Source organism: Pristis pectinata, chromosome 24 (assembly GCF_009764475.1).
Source record: "Pristis pectinata isolate sPriPec2 chromosome 24, sPriPec2.1.pri, whole genome shotgun sequence".
Classification (NCBI taxonomy): Eukaryota; Metazoa; Chordata; class Chondrichthyes; order Rhinopristiformes; family Pristidae; genus Pristis; species Pristis pectinata.
The window spans coordinates 20,674-38,500 of record NC_067428.1 but is presented as its reverse complement, the minus strand read 5'-3'; the positions used below and the strand labels follow the sequence as shown (position 1 = coordinate 38,500).

Below are 17,827 nucleotides of genomic sequence, written 5' to 3'. Positions count from 1 at the left end.
GGTTTCATTTCTCTATAAGTTCGGTTGTGCCTTAAACGCATTGCTGGTGCAACCTGTCACGGTGCTTCGCAGTTGGTCTGCCACGTAGGAAATAAAGCAGGTGTTTAATGGCCGGATCCATCGATGGAATGATCGGAAGCAACAGGGCCAGTGAACAAGATGGTGACAAGGAACTAGATTGCGTCAGCTATTTCTGAAGCAAGGTTTCAGGAAAGGTCGGTTTTCAGCTGAACATTTTCGTAAATTGGATTGTGGTGAAGACAGGGAGGAGGGAGAGAAAAGTGCTGACTTAATTGGATAAACAAACATTCAACCGTCAGAAGAAACAACATGTTAAAGCAACAAGCAGTGACGAGAAGCTGATTGAATGAAGGAACAAAACAGGGCAAATCGTTGCTGTGTTGGCAGCGAACAAAAAAAAGTCATAAACCAGAACTACGTGAATTCCAAAGTTGCGGACAGGTTTCAGACCTACAGAAAGAGGGGCAGTTGTGAGGCAGAACTTCAAAAACCCAATCATTATCGCGGTTCGTCAAGATGATTCCCGAAATAGCGAGATGGTCGAATGACCAGAGATGAAGCGGACTGTGGCTGCACCGACTGGAGTTCGACAGATTTCAGATGATATCATTACCCCCATTCCTTCTTCCAGCCTTTGGTGATGCTGTGTGGGAAACAGGTCTTACACGTGATGAAGAAGGGTCTCTTCAGCTCACTTGTGAACTGACGCTGAAGCGGTGCAGCGTTTCTCAGCGTTGAATACAAGCAATCAACAGCATGTCGAACAAGGATAATAAGAAATAGAACATCTCAGTTTGATGATGAGTTTCAGAGTCTCTCAGTCGCACTAGAAACAGCCACCAACACCACAAGTGCTCTAGGTGAGGCTCGAACTCACAGCCTCGGCATCTCTCCACTGCGCACTGCCATATAAGTACCGCGAACTAACCGATTGCGCCACTAGAGCTCTGAAGGTAAACCGACGAATTTCTGGATAAAAAGACGGATGTCAGTACCACGAAAGCAGATTTTATATGAAGTAAAAATTAGAATGAACGTTTTTTTCAGTAAACGTTGGGGGACGGGATTCACGGAGGAGCAATTATTGGAGCATTAACTTTCTAAGCGAGAGCTTTAACTCAGGTGGCAAAAGCTCTTTGTTCCTCCGTGCGAACAGTGCAGGGAGGGTCACATTCGACGCTGAATGCGCAGCATGATAAGGATCTGGCTGGGAAATATCTGCAGCGCTCTGCTGGTTGTTCCCTGAGAGAAATCGGATCGATCACATTTCACCACAGCCGAATATCCGTGTAGGATGAAAGAGAGAAAACACAACAGGGCCCAATCAACAGTGGAAGCCCAGACGCCCCTAATTATCCAGAAGTGGAAGGAATATCTGAATGTAACCTAGCGAGAGCTGCCCTCGCAGATTGAAAGGAAATTCTATCAGGCCCTGCTCGAGAAGGCTGAAAACTATTAAAACCGTTTGAGCGGAGCCCAGGAATGGGTCAGATGTCTGAATGCAACATTCTGTAGCTGAAAGTTTACATTCGTGTAACGTGTTCACTTCCCGCCGACCGGTGGAATGATTGTCCTTTTTTATCAGACGACAAGGGTTCCGACAGGAAGCAGAGCAGGAAGGAGAAAATGCAGAAGCCCGTTGCAGGAAGACTGAAAAAACAACTACGTGCAAATAGCTGGGGAGTTTCCTCAAACAGTGGTGAGGACTTTGAAACGGCAGCAGTCCAATGGCTCAGAGAATGTTTCTGACCAACCTGACAATACAATGGGTGGCGGAATGAATGACTGGTCTCCCCTTTTTTGGAGGAATGATAATACTGGAAAAGAAACGTGAGATAGATGTGGCAATCGAGGTTAGCCATGCAGCAGCGGTAATTGCTGTACGGTTCTTGACACAATGGATAACGTGTTGGACTTCTGCTGGTGAATTTAAAATAGATTCAAATGTTGGGTGTTCTAGTCCCACCAAAGCTGGTGTTTGACTGTTTCAGCGAATCAGTTTCGCTGTTAACAGAACCAGAGCAGTGGCAGGATATGACTGGTTTGGGACATTCGTCACCTGCAGCGGGAGCTACCTTGTGGTTTCTGGATATTAGCTTGGCCGGTGTTTTTGCAGTCTATTGTTTGTGTGAAGTTCAATGAAATTTGACTCAGTGTACAATTTGCTAGAAAGCAACTTCGGAACGTTTATCGAAACTGTCAGAAGCAGTCGGAACCACGTTCGAATCTGAAGACACTGCTGAGGAGATGGTTGGATCAAAACGCTGATGATTTAAGCTGTGAGATGTACGAAAAAGGTGTGTTCGAAGAGTGGTCAGTGCTGAGTTGTTGTCAGGGTAATGCCAAGCCAAATCCAGGAGCTCACCGCGGTAAAGATGTTGTCTGCCTTTGCGCTTTGATCTGAGCTTTCTGCTTTCTCGGTCGCATATTTGCTGACAACTCGCAGCTTACCTCGGTTTCAAGAGCATGATTTCCATGCATTCCCGACACAAACGATCACCAAAAAAATTCCCGAACAAGGACTTCCATCTCATTACACGGCGATTCCTTCCTGTTTACATTCGGGCTTGACAATGCGCACCCTCTGTTTGGAGAATCGTTTTTTATACTTCTGCTTGTATGGGAAGGTCTGGGAATGGTGTCTAATAAATAACGATAGAACCATACAGCACAAAACAGGCCATTCGGCCACCATGTTGTGCCGTCCATCAAACCACCCTCACACTACCTAACTCCTTCCTCCCGCATATCCCCCATCCACACTCCTCCATATGCCTATCCAACAAGCTTTTGAACTTGTCCAATGTATCTGCCTCCACCACCACCCCAGGCAGTGCATTACATGCACTAAACCACTATCTGGGTGAAAAACCTCCCTCTGACATCTCCACTGAACCTACCACCCATAACCTTAAAGCCATGCCCTCTCGTCTTGAGCATTGGCGCCCTGGGAAGGAGGCACTGACTGTCTACTCTATCTATTACTCTCAATATTTTATATACCTCTACCATGTCTCCTCTCATCCTCCTCCTTTCCAGTGAATAAAGCCCTAGCACCTTAAGCCTCTCTTCATATTCAATACTCTCTAATCCAGGCAGCATCCTGGTAAATCTCCTCTGCACCCTCTCCAACGCCTCCACATCCTTCCTATAATGAGGCGACCAGAACTGAACACAGTATTCTAAGTGTGGCCTAACTAGAGTTTTGTAAAGCTGCATCATCACCTCGCGGCTGTTAAACTCAATCCCGCGATTTATGAAAGCCAACATCCCATTGGCCTTCTTAACTGCTCTTTCCACCTGTGAGGCAACTTTCAATGAACTGTGAATATGAAACCCCAGATCCCTCTGCTCCTCCACACTGCCAAGTACCTTGCCATTTACCCAGTGCTCTGTCCTGGAGTTTGTCTTTCCAAAGTGTACCGCCTCACACTTCTCCGGATTGAACTCCATCTGCCACTTGTTATCCCAGCTCTGCATCTTACCAATATTCCTCTGTAAACTCCGACAGCCCTCCACACTATCCACAACACCGCCTATCTTAGTGTCGTCTGCAAACTTACTAACCCAGCCCTCCACCCCCTCATCTAAGTCATCTATAAATATCACAAAAAGTATAGGTCCCATAACCGATCCCTGCGGGACACCACTAGTCACTGCCTTCCAATCCGAGGGCACTCCTTCCATCACAACCCTCTGCTTTCTACATGCAAGCCAATTCCTAATCCACTCAGCCAAGCTTCCCTGGATCCCTTGGCCTCTGACCTTCTTCAGAAGCCTACCATGAGGAACCTTATCAAACGCCTTACTAAAATCCATGTAAACCACATCCACCGCACTGCCCTCATCAATCATCCTGGTCACCTCCTCAAAGAACTCTATCAGGCTTGTGAGGCAAGATCTTCCCTTCACAAAGCAATGCTGGCTGTCCCTAATCAGTCCATGATTCTCCAGGTGTTCATAGATCCTATCCCTGAGAATCCTTTCTAACAGCCTACCCACCACAGACGTGAGACTCACCGGTCTATTATTCCCTGGCTTATCCCTATTAACTTTTCTGAACAAGGGGACAACATTCACAGCCCTCCAATCCTCTGGCACCATGCCCGTGGACAACGAGGACTCAAATATCCTTACGAGCGGTTCAACAATCTCCTCCCTAGCCTCTCAAAGCATCCTGGGGAAAATACCATCAGGCCCCGGAGATTTATCTGTCTTAATATTATTTAACAACTTCAACACATCATCTCTCTTGATAGCTAAGACCTCTAGAACATTACCCCTACCAGCACACCCTTCCACGTCATCAAGACCCCTATCCCTGGTATATACAGAAGAGAAGTACTCACTGAGATCTTCTCCCACTTCCGCCGCCTCCAGGCAAATTCTCCCACCTTTGTCCTTAATCGGACCTACCTTTACCCGAGCCATCCTCCTACCCTTCACGTACTTGAAAAAGGACTTGGGATTTTCCTTAACCCTACTAACCAACGCCTTTTCATGTCCCCTTCTAGCTCTCCTCAGCCCTTTCTTAAGTTCCGTCCTCGCTACCCTATATTCCTCACGGGCCCTGTCTGAACCTTGCTGCTTATACCTGATGTACGCTACCTTCTTCTCCATAACAAGTCGTTCCACCAAACTCGTCACCCACGGTTCCTTCACCCTGCCATTCCTTCTCTGCCTCACCGGGCCATATTTATCCCTAACATCCCGCAGAAGATCCCTGAACATCGAGCACATCTCCATGGTACATTTTCCTTCAAAAAGGACATCCCAATTTACACTCGCAGTTCTCTCCTTATAGCCTCATAGTTCGCCCTTCCCCAATTAAAAATTCTCTTGTCCTCTCTGCACCTGTCCCTGTACATGACAATTTTAAAGGGTATGGAGCAATGGTCACTGTCCTCCAAATGCTCACCCACCAATAGATCTTTCACCTGTCCCGGTTCATTTCCTAAAACTAGATCTAGCACGGCATTCCCTCTAGTCGGCCTGTCGACATACTGCGTCAGGAATCCCTCCTGGACATATTTAACAAATTCCGTCCCATTGATACCTTTGGCACTAAGCAGGTTCCAGTCTATATTTGGGAAGTTGAAGTCTCCCATTATAACAACCCTGTTATTTTTGCTTCTGTCCAAACACTGCCTGCCAATATGCTCCTCTATATCTCTACGGCTACCGGTGGGGCCTATAGAATACTCCTAGTAGAGTAACTGCTCCTTTCCTGTTCCTTAATTCCACCCATACGGACTCTAGAGATGATCCTTCTGCAACATTCATCTTTTCCACAGCCGTAACAGTGTCCCTGACCAGTATTGCCACCCTCCTCCTCTTCTCCCCCCTCCCTTTCCCTCTTAAAACACCGAAAACCAGGAATATTCAATATCCACTCCTCTCCTGACGTCAGTCACGTCTCAGTAATAGCTATGATATCATAGTCCCCCATACTTATCCAAGCCCTCAGTTCATCCACATTATTCCTGACACTTCTCGCATTTAAGTAAACACACTTCAGTCCATCTACCATACTACTTTTATAGCCTGTATTCTGCTTCTCCTTCCCCAAAGCCTCTCTACCTGTTTGGTCTAACTTTTCCCCATCCCCTTCTTCCTCTGACCTACTTCTCCGGTTCCCTTCCCCTTCACTAACTAGTTTAAACCTATCGGGGTTCTGTTACCCTGGAACACCTCTAATGTAATGCCTTCTGAAAGTGTGTGTCTCTTTCCGTGTGTGTATATGTGTGTGCGTGTGTGTGTGTGTGTGTGTGTGTGTTTATGTGTGTGTGTGTCTTTGTGTGTGTGTCTTTGTGTGTGTGTGTGTGTGTGTGTGTCTGTGTGTGTGTGTCTGTGTGTGTGTATGTGTCTGTGTCATGAAAATAAGTTCATCAGTCCATTGATTTAAAAACAGGACAGTGAAAAGAAAAAAAAAGAAAATGCAGACGAGATACGAATTTATTCTCAAACGTGGATGTGATGTTGGAGCATAAATATTGGAGATACTGTCACTGATTGAATTGGACTTTCGACCCGGGGTTGGACTGGAGGTATGTTGTTGGAGAGACCAACATAAACTGTCTCCTTTAACTTCTGGAGTGAAATATAACATTGAAACCCGTGAACTGGACAGGTGGATGATGCTCAAACGGCCATGCTACTCAGAGGAACATAACTGAAAGAATGGAATTTCACACGTGACCCAGAATGATTCCATATTCAATCGCAAATCGTTCGACTGCCTCGGCGCATTGAGTTATGAAGATTAACTTCCTTCGACAGCATGTAGTCCATCTTCCCAACCCTAACTATAACATTTAATGTTGCAGCTCTGAAGGAGCATCGACATTCCCGAGAAACAGCGATGTGTAGGAACAGGAATAGGCCATTCAGCCTCCGACTTCCCCCAGTTAACACAACCTACCCCCAGCCCACCCATTCTCCCATTACTCTTGATAACTTGACATTACCTATCAGGTTGACGGTACACGTGTTTTATTCTGTTGCTGGCAGTTGCAGCTTTCAGATCCCACAGGAATATAGGGGTGCATAACCCACTATTCCATTCACAGAGACACATTTTACCATCCCACCCCCAGGTACTGGATCCCTACAGAATCACTATTTACTTGTGTCCTCCCGACTTACCGATTAAGTCCTGTGCTCTCTGTCATATCCATGAGACGGGATCGATGCAGTTTCACATTTACAGCCTCACAACCGAATACCCTCACTTACAGGCTTTCTGTATATTATGCCCTGTGCTGGAGCGCTCCCCGAGTTAACCTGCATCGACGATAATCTACTCCTTCACACACTGCAGGTGAACATGTGGAGCACGTAGCCCGCTGTTTACCACAATGGTTAGAGTATATAATTACTGCAGTGCGTGGAAATAACCCCTCAGAACGAGCAGCGTCGACTGTGGCCCGACAGAGGGAGAAAGGTAAACGACAACAAGAGGAAGTGCGCGCAAGCGCGCTGGTGTGTGTGCGTCTGTTGATGTCTATATGTGTGTGTGGAATGTATGTGTGTGTGGTTGTTTGTCTTTAGATATGTGGCTGCATGTGCATGAATGCGTGTTCGTGGATGGTCGTGTGTTCGTATGAAAGCGAGTGCAATTGTCTGCTGATGACCGTGCGCTCATACATCTATGTGACTATGACTGTGTGTGAAGATGTCTTTCACTGGTTGTCATTTGCAAATGAGTGTATATATGTACCAACATGTGTGGGTATTATATTGTACATCCGTGGTGTAACTTGCTTGCAGCGTCTATTCCGCACGCACAAGTACGTACAATTACAGTGCTTTGTGCAGCCAGGTGCGGGGAAGTAGGTCAGCTTCTTATCCTCCGGACTGGGTAAAAGGTTCATTCTAATCCCGCTGATTCTGGAAAGGGTGGAATATCCCGGATGTTGAGGTTTACCCCACATCACAAAGCTGTGTGTGTTGGTATTCTATGGCCACTGTAGGTGTTCCCAAGTGTGTGGATGAGAGGTAGAATCTTCGGAGAGTTGGTGGGAATATGCAGAGAATGAAGGGAGTTTGGTTTGGATAAGTGTAAACATGTGATAACCTGAACACAGTCGATGGTCCGGAGGACTGCTTTCGTGCTTCTTTCTCCCTTTGACTCCATAATTAAACCTAGCAAACTCCACATCATGTCGTCTCAGACTGAGACAGTTCAGCTACGCGGTGCCAACAGTCCGTGTCATTATCCGGCCCCGGCTGGTCCATGTCTTGTCCATGGTAACTGTAGAAGGACCGGTGAGTTATTCTTACACCCAGTGTTCTGCTGGTTCCCACCGTTCAACGGAAGTGGGCTGAGATTTGATTCCGTCTCACACTGAGGATCCTGTATTCCTGCTGCCTGACTAATGGGCTGCACTCGGAAATGAAAGTTACTGCAATGATTGCAGCTTCACATCGCGTCGCCTTTTCCCCTGGGATCAGTGTGTCTGAGGAACAGACGCACCGGTGAGGAGCATGAATGGTAGAATCTATGGGACTCGGGGGATTGGAAAGAGGACCCAGTGACTGTGATTTCTGGCAGTGGAGAATTACCTATTCAGAGAGGTACTGAGGTAAGACCTGGGGAGATTTATTTTTTATCTGGCTGCACTGTTCCACAGCTAGGAAAATAGGAAACTATTGACGAGGCTTTCTTTTCTGTTTTAAGCCCATTTTTTTCACGCTCTCTGGGAGTGTGAGTGTAAAGTGCACAAGTTCGACTGCGCACCTCACCATGCAGAGCAAGTTTATTCAATGTCTGACGGGTGTTGCAGACTCAAAGTATTGACGTGATGAGATACTTCAGTGTAGGTTCATTGTACACTTTAGCCTGTGGAGTTTGACGAGTCTGCACAGCAAGTGCTTTCCTGTTTGTTTGCAATATCAACGTAATCAGTCGAGTGGGCAGGAGATCCGCCAATCTATAGAGTTAAGGTTGATGCCCGATTTTAGAACAAATTTTCTGCATGAACCTCTCCTCTGTGACCGCCAACTATTTCAATTTATATCGATCAACATCAATAATATGTAGAGCAGCCGCTCCTCCTCAACCTCTTCGGCGACGAACTCCAAAAGTTTGTCTCCCGTTGATCGAGGAAAGTTCTTCCCACTTCTATCCTGAACGGTTGACCCCTTAATATCAGGATGCGACGCCTTGATCTCGACAGCCCAGCCACGAGATCTAACTTCCCCGCTAGGCATTCTGTACGTTACTCCGCGCTGCTTCTGCCCTGAAAGCCTGCGATGGGACTGCCGAACGAATGTTGTACTCTTTTAAACTCGCACTGTACAGGATCAGATTGTGTTGTGCGGGGGGGGGGGGGGGAGATGTCGACGCAGAAGCTATTTGACTGGATCTAAATTGAGTTCACACTGTTTATGTTTCATCGAGTTCTTCAATCATACGGTCGTACCACATGGAAATAGTTTATTCGTCAAAAATGCCCGTGACCAGTGGACAGACATCCGTATTAAACCTGCCCTCCAGCACTTGGCCCAGAACCTTCGATGCCCAGGCGATTCAAGTGCTCATATAGCGATTTGCAGATGCTTCTGCGATTCCTCTCCCACCTATCTCTTGGGCAGTGCATTCCAGGTGCTCATCGCTCTCTGGGTGAATAGCACCCTACCCCCCTTTTAATTTGATACCACTTCCCCTTAAAGTCTGTCCTACAATATTGAAAAACAGTTCTGTTCAGAGCGCCTGTGCAGACATCAAATCCCTCTCCATATTGATCTCATTTCAACCAACGGGTGTACGTACTTTCCATTCACGTAGCGATCTGATAAAACCTGCCCCAAACCACCAGCCACAACTTCTGCCCTTCCATTCCAGCGCAGCCCACATTCTGAAGCATCATCCCACCCAACAGAAATACCTGATGAAACAACGTCCAATGGCTAATATGGCGTTCAGAATATGATCAATGCCTGGAATATTGGTCACATGGGGTGCTGACTCCTCAAGCACTGAGACCACGCTTTTAAACAGCCTGTTTCAGTGTCTAAATCATTAGAACCCGAATCTTATAATATGCTGCCGATGGTGGAGTGATGATCACACACTCTTCAGCTAGATTTAGCTGTTGGGAGTTTGGAATAGACAAGCAACATTTGTAAGGAGGCTGTGGAATAAACATTCAGTATGTTTTTTTTAAATAACTTCTTTCACATTTGTTTCTGACGGTCGCATTGATCTGCCTACCAATTTAATATCAATGTTCAGGATTGTTTGCAAACCCGTGCAACCAGTCCTCCCTTGGTGTCGCTCGATAAAGTGGCAGAAAAGTTAAGAATAGTCTGATGAATCACATGGATCGCATCCATACTTTTATTTTACATTCGGTAAGAGTATGTGCGCAGCTGGAGAAACAGCATCCACCCTGATGCCCCATCAGAATCTTCTCTGCTTCAACCAGTTACTCACAACCGCGGGACATCTCTTTCCAACAACCGCCTTCCATAGCGACAGAAAACAAAGGCCGATCGCTGCTGAGTGGCGTGACAAAGATCGCTCACTCCTGCAAAAAACACTGCTCATAAAACTTTCCACTGGAAACATCAGTGCTGGTAGACACGCCCAAGCCACTTCTCCAGAATTTTTCGTTATGATAGACAATACCGAGATACTTATCGTAAGAAACAACATTTCGCATTCATTGGACATGCGGCCGGAGAACAGTGTCCGCAGAAAAAGGCGAATTCGCGAAGGAAAACGGAATTCCCAGAGTCCCAAATTAAACGAGACAACGTTGCTGCTAACGGTGAAGTTGCCTGCAGCAAAGCGAAATCTGACCTTTAGACTAATGGGTGCTTTATCTTACCGAAACGGAATCGTTCTCATTTGCACAGTCCTTCCTTTAATAATCATTAAGCGTTTCTATTCGCACTGCTCCACTTTTCCCCAGATGTTTATGGCATAAAACAAGAACTGAACATTGAATTGTCACGTCAGCCTAACCACAAAACAAGAATTCGAATATCTTGATGTATCGGATTATGATGCAATTCTGTGACATCGTTCGCCGCATATGTCTGAGGATAAACCTTCAACCTTGTTCTAAGACGCAAGATAGAGAAATGCACAGGATTTGCCGGGTATTGTCCAGAGATATACCTGAAGTTGGACTCAGGTGCAACGGGAGATGAAATGCTGCTGAAATCTAATGCCCGGATTTCCTGCGTTGTTTTCTTTCCTTATCACATTCAAATATCATTCTCAACGGAAATGTTATTACATTCTTCAGCTCCTGTCTGAATTTAGTCTGAGTCACTGCATGAATACAAGTGTTTGTGCAGCAGCTCAGCAACAGCAGCATGTAGCTGGTTTAGTCTGTGATAAACATCGCGTCAATGAAACCGGTTGAATAGTAGCGCTTTATAATGTGCATTAGAATAAAAAGTACAAAATACAGCATCCAAAGCAGTGTGAAGTTGGCGGATAGGACAAAGAGTAGAGATGATGGACTTCCGTCGGTTTTGCATCTCAACATCATTGGGATTCGCATCCTTCTTGCTGCCTCAAAGCCTCTTGCGGACTCTACTGGCAGCTAAGATGTGTCCCACAGTCAGGGCATTGAGCACTGATATCAGCAGTATTGGGAGTATAGGTGTAATGATATAATTAATCCATCTGAAAACGATCCATGCGGGTTCAATATAAAAGTCTACTTTCATTTTACAGCCCCACGGTACGCTGATTAATGTCACATACGGTTGATTTGTGAAGTACCAGGGGATGCTTTTGCAACAGAGCAGTGGACACAAAGTTCCTATAACCCTGGCTGCAGTCTTCTTGGTGCAATAGTTAGTTCTTAGCTTCTCACAACAAGTCATCACATATCGATCAAATGTAAAGGAGAGAGTCAACCACACGGAATTGTCCGTGGCTGCATGATTGAGGACCTTATGTAAAGAACACGCTTGAGTAAGGAGTAGGAAACTTGTTGGAAAATATAAATCATTGATGCGATACAGAATCACGTCCGTGAAAACGACCGACAGATCTGCCGCTGCCATGGCACGAGGTAGCGTGAGACACATTTGGAGAGACCGCACTTCCGCCGGAGAAGGATCACAATCGACAACCCGTTAGCTGGAGTGTGGGAACAATCAGAGACAAAGATTCGTCAGTTAGAGTACATCAGCAGAACCAGTTACAGAGTCTGATTTAAACTGTAACTCCGTTGTACAATGGGGATGGGGATGGACGCTTTATTTTCCGTGAAACCTATCACTGGAAAACACTAAACACCCAAGCTTTGTTCAACTTATCACAGTAACGTACGAAGCAAAACATAAAGCATGAATTAATGGCTCAGCCTGGAGCCTTTCTTGGTGAGTAAGCCGCAAAACATTGGTGAAATACGGAGAAATGCAGACGTAATTTGGTGAAAATTTATTATCATTTGAAATGGATTTTAAACAATCTACTGCAATCGTTGGAAGAGTGAACACTGATGTGAATCTGTATGTAGCAGTGGAAGTTGGATACAACGCATGGGATGGAAATGATTTGGATTTACATAACTTTGCCACGATCTAGAATGCATAGGTTAGAAAAAACTGTTAACACTCGCTATCAACAGTCAAAAATACCAACGCAATGACTGAACTTTCCAAAGGCATGTAAAAACTAAAGAGTTAACGATGTAACAATAACTAAAGGAACAGTGTAAAAATACAGACATGGTCCTTGCGAATGTCCCTGGGCATTCTGAGTACACAAGATAGGCATCATGTGACTTGGACATGCGCAGTACACTGAGAGAATACATCGTGAACGACAGAGATTATAGGATCAAACAAAAGGCAGCAGATGTGGGAGTGAGAGAACTGTCTTCACAAAGAGAGTAGATTTTCAGCAGATTCAGTACGTGGTTGCGGCGAAAACTCGAATGAAGATGCAAGTTGTGTGGAAAAAAACTATTGAGGAAGAGGAGATATCGTCAATAGGGGCGGGGAATCAATGTTTGCTTTCAACGTGCATGATGATGTTTCATCTTTCCAAGTGTTGGGCTGTCATGTACCAGCTGCACAATACGTTATTGAAACCACACTTGTCGTGTTATGTGCAGTTCTATACGTCATCTTTTGGGAGGGTGCAGAAAAGTTTCACACAGATGGACCCGGCACGGGAGGGCTTAATTTATAAGCAGAGACTGGATAGGGCTGGAACTGTTTCCCTTTGAGGAAGGAGGTTGAGGGATGACCTGAAAGAGGTGTGTAAAATCACGAGTGCCATCGAAAAACTGGATAGTCGCAGTCCGTTTCCCAGTGCAGCACAGTACAAAACTGGAGGGCACAGGTATAATGTGAGAGGGGAAAGATTTATACGGGAAGCTGAGCAGCAAGCTTTTCACACAGGGGTCAGAGAGTATGTGGAACGAGTTGCCAGCGGAAGTAGTATAGTCAGCTGTGAGCGCGGGTACAAGTTCATAGACAGAAAAGGTTAGGAGTGGTGTCGTCAAAACGAAGACAAATGGGATTAGGTTTGGGCTGCACTTTTGTCGCCAAAGATGGATTGGGCCGAAGGGCCTGTTTCCGCGCTGTGTGACGCTATGACTCGAACAATAATTCACATGGGACTTATTCTAACCCGACGGGCAAACTTGCATGAGGCGGGAGGTGCAGAATCAGGTTGAAAAACTGTGACCGGAACGTCAGGTCAGTTTCACAGGGAGAGGGAGCCTCGCTTCAATCGCGCCTTCGATGTAATGATTTCCTCCCGGAAGCGGTGTCGCTGCAGGAAGGGGTGTTGCAAAAGGCAGCTGCATCCACCAAACGGAAGGCAAAAGGTGCAGAGAAAGGTTTATTCACCGATCGGTGCAACAGACCAGGCTGCGAATCTGTGTTCCTGCACGTGGTGTAAACACATCGTCGGTAGGGTTTGGGATGACGATGTCTGGAAACAATAGAGTGAACATAACCGGACTTACTGACGACAGGGAGATTCAGTCAAAATCACAATCTGGAAATACATTAAAACAAACGAATTATCTGAGTATATTCAAAGACATGAAGAAGTATATTTTTCGGTTCCAAAAAGGATATATTACCGAGCTCGGTCGTGACCGAATAAATCATCTCTTCACATTACACCCTTCCAATGGATTTGAGGGAGGGGAAAACTAAAATCGGATTATTTCCGAGTTACTAACAGAAACACTCGGCTCATTACTTCTATGTATGGTTATAATCACTTACCTGGAACTGCAAACGCCGCTATAATCGGGTAGTAAATCATTATTGTCTGTATAATTGGATGCAACACGGAAAATGGATAAGCGCTGAACTGAACTTTCATCCTTGCGGAGGAGTGGAAGAGATGCTCAGAGATCGGGTCTGGAATCCATGAGACAGCGCGCTGCAGAGACAACCCTTATATTTATTGGAGGGACTATCCCCCTGTGATCATATAGAAACGAGGAATTTGTGTTACTTCCAGGAAGTTGAGCAGCGCATCAACACCGATCAGAACCTTGTCCCTTCTGCATGATTTTTATCCACTAACCAAGAATGATGTTTTGAAGAGAATTCACCAAACATTGAAGTCATACTTTGAACGCATTTCCATCGAATTCATTGAATGCGAGTCCCCGGCTCTTTCGCCTCTGATTTGATACTTTTGAACAACACCCTGAAAATCCAATTGTACAACACGGCATGTGGAACGTAAGGGTCTAGTATCCTGGTGAAACGCGGCCTCGTAAGATCCGAGAGGGAAGTGGGCCACAGCAGTTTTCTAAATTCAATATGTGAATATTTCGAAATATTTGTTTTTTTTTCTCTCATGTCACATTTAATTCACTTGTATTTTATTTTATAACTGTGACCCCTGGTTCGAGATTCCTCCACCAAAGGGAGCAGCATCCCAGAACACCGGTGACGCGACAGCTCATCATTTTATATGCTTCATCACATTTTTCATAGAACATAGAACATAGAAAAACTACAGCACAATTCAGGCCCTTCGGCCCACAAAGCTCTGCCTAACATGTCCCTGCACGGAAAATTACTAGGCTTACCCATAGCCCTCTATTTTACTCATCTCCATGTACCTATCTCACAGTCTCTTGAAAAACCCTATCGTATCCACCTCCACCACCGTTTCCAGCAGCCCATTCCACGCACTTACCACTCTCTGAGTAAAAAACTTACCTCTGACATCTCTATATCTGCTCCCCAGCAACTTAAATCTATGTCCTCTTGTGGCCACCAATTCAGCTCTGGGGAAAAGCCTCTGACTATCTACCCTATCAATACCTCTCATCATCTTATACACTTCTATCAGGTCCCCCTCATCCTCCGTCTCTCCAAGGAGACAAGGCTGAGTTCGTTCTATCTGCTTTCATAAGGTATGCTCCGCATTCCAGGCAGCATCCTTGTAAATCTCCTCCGCACCCTCTCTGTGACTACCACATCTTTCCTGTAGTGAGGCGACCAGAACAATACTCCAAGTGGGATCTGACCAGGGACCTATATAGCTGCAACAATACCTCACGGCTCCTAAATTCAATTCCCCGATTGATGAAGGACAATACACCATATGCGTTCTTAACCACAGAGTTAGACTGCGCAGCCACTTTGAGTGTCGTATGGACTCGGGCCCCAAGATCCCTCTGATCCTCCACACTGCCATGAGTCCTACCATTAATACTATATTCCGCCAACATATTTGACCTACCAAAATGAACGACTTCACACTTATCTGGGTTGAACTGCATCTGCCACCTCTCAGCCCAACTCTGCATCCTATCTATTTCCCTCTGTAACCTTTGACAGTCCTCCAAACTATCGACAACACGCCCAACTTTCGTGTCATCCGCAAACTTACTAACCCACTTCTCCACTTCCTCATCCAGGTCCTTTATAAAAATCACGAAGAGTACGGGTGCCAGTACAGATCCCTGAGGTAAACCGCTGGTCACTGATCTCCACTCAGAATACGACCCTTCAACAACCACACGTTGTCTTCTGTGGGCCAGCCAGTTCTGGATCCACTCTGCAATGTCCCCTTGGATCCCAAGTTCTCCTCACCAACTCCATAAGCCTCCCATGGGGTACCTTATCAAACGCCTTGCTGAAATACATATACACTACATCTACTGCTCTCCATTCATCGATGTACTTAGTCACATCCTCAAGAAATTCAATCAGGCTCGTAAGACAGGACCTGCCCTTGACAAAGCCATGCTGACTGTTCCAAATCATATTATACCTCTCCAAATGCTCATAAATCCTGCCTCTCAGGATGTTCTCCATCAGCTTACCAACCACTGAGGTAAGACTCACCGGTCTATAATTCTCTGGGTTATCCCTACTCCACCTTTTGTATAAGGGAACAACATCCGCAACCATCCAATCTTCCGGAACCTCTCCCGTCTCCATTGACGACGCAAAGATTATCGTCAGAGGCTCCGTATTCTCCTCCTTCGCCTCTCACAGCAACTTGGGGTACATCTCATCCCGCCCCGGCGACTTACTTAACTTGCTGCTTTCCAGAAGTTTCTGCAGCACCTCCTTTCTAATATCTACATGCTCAAGAATTTCAGGCCGCTGCAAATCCCCACTACAATCCCCCAGATATATATGTTACCGTGGTGAATACTGACGTAAAGTATTCATTAAGTACCTCCGCTATTTCTTCCGGATCCATACACACTTTCCCACTGCTGCACTCAATAGGCCCTCTCCTTTCGCATCTTATCCTCTTACTCTTCACATACTTGTAGAAAGCCTTGGTATTTTCCTTAATACTGCCCGCCCAGGCCTTCTCATGTCTCCTTCTGGCTCTCCTAATAACTTTCTTAAGTTACTTCCTTTTAGCCTTGTACTCCTCTAGATCTCTAACATTACCTGGCTCTCTGTCACTTTTGTATCCTTTTCTTTTCTTTTTTTCTTTTCCAAAATACCGGTTCCAGTGTGGCTAATCTATCCTTCCAAAGCAGCCTCTAATACCAGGATCCATGCTCATGTTATTGCTGGAAGCTCGCAGGTGTCTCCGAATCCTTTCTGTAATGTGGCGACTGGAACTGACTGGAACGGTATAGCGGAGGCCCAAGCCCTGCTTGATAAACACACCTTCTCTGTTTCGAAATTCCCTGCTCGAACTGAGCACAGAATTTTCTCTGTCGCATGTACCGTTTTCTCGCATCGTCCTGCCACGTTCCATGACTTGTGAATAGAAACCCACAGCGGCCTCTGCTCCTGCACGCTTTGTTCAATCTTGTCGTTCTTATTCTTTCTGTTAAAATGTATCATCCCGTATTTCTCAACGTTGCAGTTCATCTTCCATGCGACTGCCAATTGCGGCAGCCCCTTCACATCTGTTCAGATGCATCGTAATCCTCTTGGCTGTTTGAAACATATCCAACCTTGAGTCAACCGCAAATTAACAACTTCTGAGTAAGTTCCTTTCATGCTTGCTTTGGTGTTTTCTTTGGTGCCAGGCCAGTTAGAATGGCTACCAGGTCAGTGGAATGTTCAGCTTCTGGGATTTCTGGGAGACGTTCAGTTTCCCTCATAACGACATCTACACGAGGTTCGTTCAGCTGCAGCTTCTTACAGACCGTGTTAGGGATCCGGAGATGCAACTGGATGGCCTTCGGTTCCTGCGTGATAACGAGGAGTTCACAGGTAAGAGCAACAGGGCGGCAGTCAATCCTAAGCAACAGGAGACAGGTAGCTGTGTGATTGTCGGGAGATGGACGGAGAATAGGAAGGTAGTACAAAGTACCCATGTGGTTGTTCCCCGAAAGAACGGGTATACCGCTTTGGATAATTTTGGGGAGGGGGTGTTCAAGGGGAAAGACGCAGTGACCAGGTCTCTGGCACTGAGCCTGGTTGTGTGGAGTAGAAGGGGGGAGGAGAGCGGTAGTGATAGGATTTTCCAGAGTAAGGGGTGAAGACAGGAAATTCTCTGGTCGTGAAAGAGATTCCCGGATCGTACGTTGTCTCCCGAGTGCCAGGGTCAGAGACGTCTCGGATCGGGTCCACAGAATACTGACGGGGAGGGTGAACAGCCAGAGGTCCTGGTGATGTTGGTACCGTTGACACAGGTAGGAAAAGAGATGAAGTACTGAAAATAGAATATCGGGATCTCGGCAGGAAGCTGAATAACAGGACCTCAAGCGTAGTAATCTCTGGCTTGCTGTCTGTGTCACGCGACAGTGAAGGCAGGAATAGGTTGATTTGGCAGATGCATGCATGCTGAGGAGCTGGTGCAGTGGGAAGGGTTTCACATCTGATGATCATTGGGATCACTTCTGGGGAAGGTACGACCTGTACAAACGGG

At 46.0% G+C, this 17,827-nt stretch overlaps 1 non-coding gene across 1 annotated transcript; it reads right to left on the bottom strand.

Annotated features, from left to right (window-relative positions):
* Positions 1 to 873: 873 nt before the first annotated feature.
* Positions 874 to 967, bottom strand: trnai-uau (transfer RNA isoleucine (anticodon UAU)). The gene is made up of 2 exons: positions 930 to 967; positions 874 to 909 (listed from the first exon to the last, which is right to left on the bottom strand). It is a non-coding gene; the product is annotated as a tRNA-Ile (tRNA).
* Positions 968 to 17,827: the final 16,860 nt, after the last annotated feature.